Genomic DNA, 5,601 nt, shown 5'->3' with positions numbered 1-5,601 from the left:
ACCTAGGCAAGCTCTGGAAATATGAGAATTTCTGTGGAAGGATATTAGTTTTTCCAACCTCGTTGCTCATAATTTCACTGTCTTTTTTTTTTATATGTCTTCCATAAGTATAGGGCTGAGGTTGATGAACATTTTCTGTAAAGATCCAGATAGTAACTATTTTCAGCGGTGTGGGCCATATGGTCTCTGTTGCAGTTTCTCAACTCTGCTGTTGTAGTGTGAAAGCAGCCATAGACGATACATAAACAAAAAAGCATGGCTGTATTCCAATAAAAATTTATTTACAAAAGCAAGTGGCAGGCAGGATTTGCCTCATGGATAATAGTTTGCCAATCCCTGGTGTAAGCAATCATTAATAAACCTAATGGTTTCCAACTTATTATTGGCTTGTATTAAGATGTCAAAAAAATTTTTATAACGTATATTAACAATAAATGAGTTACCAAGGCAGCATTCAAAAGCCTATATATCCTGTGAATACCAATGGTATTATTTCAATTAAAATTAGCTACTATTGTTAACCTGGAACAACATGAACACATATATTCTTCCCTCCATCCCACCCTGATCTCTCTTACTGTGCTGAATTCAGACAGTGAAGCTACTGGGAGACAGGTTAAGGGCACCAATAATTCATCAATTCGTTAAATCTTCAGCTACACTTGTTCATTAGAAAAGAAGCTTCTCTAGGTGATTGAATCTCTGGATATTTTTCATTGAGAAAGAGAGGGCTGTTGCCTCTAAGAAATAAGGATTTTTGACCCCCCTTCTGGCTCAGTTATCTTTAGGAACCCTTTCCCCATTAGGGACGGCTGTGTTAAAGGGCACATTTTAACCAGGGTCAGGAAAACTTTAAATCCTTCTCAGCTGGTGCTGTCTGGATCATACGTTTCAAAAGGTGGCATACCTTGAAAAATAAACTTGCAGGTAAGGCAGGTGCTCCAGATCAGAAAGATGTGCAATAAAACTTTTTAAATTCATGCTAAGAAGTATGCAGGATAAGGTTACCTGGAAGAACAAGTTTTCGATAATAATAAGACTGGCTTATTTTACAAGGACTTTAGCAAACAAAGCTATATAACGCAAATGGCATTTTGGTTGATGAATAGCAAATTGGTATTTGCTAATTCAGTGTTAGCGGTGACCTTGTAGAACGTAACCATCATGAATAATGGGAATCAACTGTATATCACATTCAAGCAGAAGCATCCAAAGCTACTGCCCAACTTACTCTCACTCTTTTCCCTCTGCCATGAGAGTGTCAGGTTCTACACAGGGACTGTTTCTTAAGCCTGGATTCTGGAATGGGAATACACAGAGTCGAGTCACAGCAGCCAACCCACAGCTGTCTACATATAATGTGAATGAGAAATAAACGTTGTTTGAGGTTGTTACTGCTGTAAATCTACCTAAGATAGTGTATTTATCGTGTTGCTAAAATTATTTATCAGTGAAAAATTATTTATAGTGTAAACACTTGACAGCAGGTCACATGTTCTGTGTCTTACGTGGTGTCAAACACACAGTAGCCCTCCATAATTATTTAACCAATGAATAAATAAAAAAGAGCTGGGAGATATCATAGGATTTAATATCACTTATGTTTGTTTGGAGGGAGAAAAGTAATTAAAGTCGCTGGGGCTCTCTGCTCCTCCCTGTTTGACAAGCAGCTGCATCTTCTTGTGCAGTGCAAGCCACTTCCCTGAGATATGATGGTGAAGGCTGAAGTAAATGCATTTTGCTGTTTTGGGCACCTGGTCACCAGGGCTGCTTTTAACTGGCAAAGTCGATATTGTCACCATCAACGACTCCTTCATTAGCCTCAACTACATAGTCTGCATGTTCCAGGATGATTCCACTCATGGCAAGTTCAATGGCACAGTCAAAGTTGAGAACTGGAAGCCTGTCATCAATGGAAAGCTTGTCTCCATCTTCAAGGAGTGAGATCCTGCCAATATCAAATGGGGTGATGCTGCTGCTGAATATGTTGTTGAATCCACTGGTGTCTTCACTGGCTTGGAGAAGACTGGGGCCCACTTGAAGGGTGGAGCCAAAAGGGTCATCATCTCTGCCTCTTCTGCTGATGCCCCATGTTTGTGATGGGCATGAACTATGAGAAGTATGACGACTCCCTCAAGGTTGTCAGCAGTGCCTCCTCCACTACCAACTGCTTGGCCCCCTTGGCCAAGGTCATCCATGACAACTTTGGCATGATAGAGGGATTCGTGACCATAGTCCATGCCATCACTGCCACCCAGAAGACCATGGATGGTCCCTCTGGGAAGCTGTGGTGTGATGGCCATGGGGCTGCCCTGCTTCTACTGGCACTGCCAAGGTTGTGGGCAAGGTCATCCCTGAGCTAAATGGGAAGCTCACTGGAGTGGCCTTATATTTCCCCACCTCCAATGCATCAGTTGTGGATCTGGTCTGCAGTTTGGAGAAAGCTGCCAAATACAATAACATCAAGAAGGTGGTGAAGCATGCATTGGAGGACCACCTGAAGGGCATCCGGGGTTATACTGAGGACTGAATTGTCTCCTGTGACTTTAAGAGTGGCACTCACTCTTCTGTCTTTGATACTGGGGCTGACATTGCCCTCAGCAACCACTTTGTCAAGCTCTTTTCTTGGAATGACGGTGAATTTGGCTAGAGCAACAGGGTGGTGGTCCTTATGGTCCAAACGGCCTCCAGAAGTTAGAGTCCCCTGGATCACCAGCTGCAGCGAGAGCAAGGGAGAAAGAGAGAGGCCCTCAGCTGTTAGGAAGACTTTGCCTTAACTCCCACCACACTGAGAATTTTCCATCCTTGACACAATTTCCAACCCAGACCAATTGAAGAAGTGGAGGGACTTAGGGGGCCCTCCTTATCGTGTACCCTCAATAAAGTACTCTGTACCTAGGCAAAAAAGTAAATAAATAAAATCATCAGGGACTACTTGAGGAGATGGGAATAGATTGGGTCCGAGGAAACATCGTTAAGTCATTTGCCCAACTCTGTGCAATGACATTCACCCAAGATTCTGATGCTAATTCAGTCTAGAAAGCAGTGTGGTAAAGCTTGAGTAATGAGTCTTGTGCTTGATATGCTCCCAGTAAATAGTTGATAAATGTCTGTTGATTGTAATGCCATTTTAAATCACATTTCATGAAAAATGTACCCTGTCTTATTAAAATAAGGAAGTAAACTAGAACCCAAGGATATCCCATAAAAGAGTATAATATTTCTTTGATTAGCAAATGAGTGATTAAAAAATTCCATGTTACTAAATCAAGACACAGCAACACAAATTTGCTTCCTTCATTTATTTTGAAGAATAAAATTTAATTTTAATTATTTATGATAGTTTTAGGTATGCTTGCAAATTTATTTCTGTGTTTGGAAAGTATAATTAAATCTCTGCTTTGGGAGATATTATTAATGTGTAAGGATAAATCTGAAAGCATGTTGTGAAAATGGGAGCACTAAGACCTTAGTCCAAATAACTGCCTTTCTCTTTTAGCAACTTTAAACGCTATGTGTAGGACGAATCGTTTACATCCAGAAGCGTTACACTTGATATAAAATAGGTCTTCTTGAGACTGCTACTATTTTCTTTTTTTCAGTACTGCAGGAAGGTAATATGTCAATTACTTCACATATGAAATTTTTGAAGAATAGTAAATGTAGCATGACATCTTTTATTTGTGTCTCAGAAGGTTTTTCTAGATGCTATAGTTGTCCCAAGCATAAAATAATTGTTAGTCTAAACTGGACTAATGACTATTATTATAAGAAGACCTTATAACTGCATTTTGTCTTTTTTATTAATGTTCTTCTAGGTTTTACATTGACCTACTAATAAAGAAAATTCTAAATCATCACAATATTTGCTACTAAATCAATGAATTACTGCAAGTATAAAATAGAAGAGTCCAAACTTCAACCATTTACTTTATTGCTATAGAAAGTGCACTTGCTGCACTTGATTAAACAAAAAAAACCTTCCTGTAAATCTTTGAGAGTCTTTGATATGTAATCATTCAATAAAATAGGTCATTGATAATATTAACTATAGAAAATAAAAACATTTGTCTGACAAATTTTTAAGAAAACTGATGCACCTGAAAAAATACTCATAAACCAGATTCATTTATTCCTCATATTAGAGAAAGCTTCCCACAGATGCTCAGCCTTAAAAAACAGAAAAATATAATTCAGATAGGTGTCAAAAAAAGAGTAAGGAAGGAAGGAGAGCATTCCTTTCAGAGATAGCACTATGTGAGAAAGTAAGGATGTATGAAAACATGAAAGATTTGAAGAACTTCATTCAAATTCTGTTTTCAGAAGAGAACTATAGAGTAGAGAAATATAAATATGAACATATATATTTATTTATCATAGGCTGTTTAAATCCCCATGGCAGCCAGTCATCTGCTTTCATATATCACTTTGTGGAAGGACATCAACATTACTCCAGGTTCCAAGATGAGTGAGATACCAGCTCTTCAAGAGTCATTGTTTCTCAAAAGTATTTATATATTCCATGTGCTATTGTCCACAGTCATGCCCACTTTACTGATCTTTCCAGATAATTCACATCAAACTATGTCTGGCCAATATGGATACATTTAAGAGAAATAGAGCTATTTCTTGTATACTGTTTAGAAGTACTTGCAGCCTAAATAAGAAAAATTGAATCTTTTAAAAGATGAGAAGTGATACTACTTCTAAGTCCATACTTTATTCTGTTTTTGCAAGTAAATCTGTGCTAATGGAAAGCATCCTTTTCCGGCATGAATTAAATTATTGTACTCTATATTTCCTGCTGGAGAGAATAGGTTCCTAGAAATACGATGTTACATTTGCATTTTGGTAGAACACAGGTTTAGGCTGTTCCCTTCAAATTCAGAGAAAAGCAAATATATTATATTAGAGGATTCTCAAGAGAAATATAAATATTCCATTATATTTCACTAGGCGCATTCATGAGACTTCCAATAAAATCTGTAACTTTTGTAAATCAAACAACCAAGTAATAAAATACCTTATTTTCCATAAAATAGAATGCATGCATCTATTTCACTATTGATGAGCTTATTTCATTTTTCCATCAAGGACATCAATAATCTATCAGAGTTGTTTCTATTACAGGAGGATTTTTAAATGCCAACATTTGAAGCTTATTCAATAAGATACAGGTGAAATGTTTAGACTGTTGTCAATATAGTCTTAAGGATAATAGTTTTTTTTAAAAAAAGTGAATTTACATCACAGACAACATGGGAATAATTTTTTAAATCACATAATGATTTCACTGTGTGAAAACAAAACAACTACAACAACAAAAGAGAGTTAGGGTTCCTTTACGTAGCAAATATCCTAGTGTAATTTTAAAAAATTTAATTTTTAAAGTTTCAATTTGTATATAACTTTACAGAAACATATTGACTCAGTGAGGATAGTAGTTATGTAAAGACATCAGCATGAATAACAAACATGTTTGGAACCTTCGATGATGTTCTAGATATCTTGAAGTTTGTTGTTGTGACAGTGCCCATTCAGTAACAAAAATAAATCAAAATAATCTTCACTTAGTAATTGATGGACATTATTAATAGCATA

At 36.9% G+C, this 5,601-nt stretch overlaps 1 pseudogene; it reads left to right on the top strand.

Moving 5' to 3' along the window:
• Positions 1-1,712: 1,712 nt before the first annotated feature.
• On the top strand, positions 1,713-2,698 carry LOC103561031 (glyceraldehyde-3-phosphate dehydrogenase-like; annotated as a pseudogene).
• The last annotated feature ends 2,903 nt before the right edge of the window (positions 2,699-5,601 follow it).

The sequence above is a fragment of the Equus przewalskii genome, chromosome 5 (assembly GCF_037783145.1).
Source record: "Equus przewalskii isolate Varuska chromosome 5, EquPr2, whole genome shotgun sequence".
NCBI classification, from domain to species: domain Eukaryota; kingdom Metazoa; phylum Chordata; class Mammalia; order Perissodactyla; family Equidae; genus Equus; species Equus przewalskii.
The sequence above is the reverse complement of the archived record's forward strand: the minus strand, read 5'-3'. Positions and strand labels throughout refer to the sequence as shown.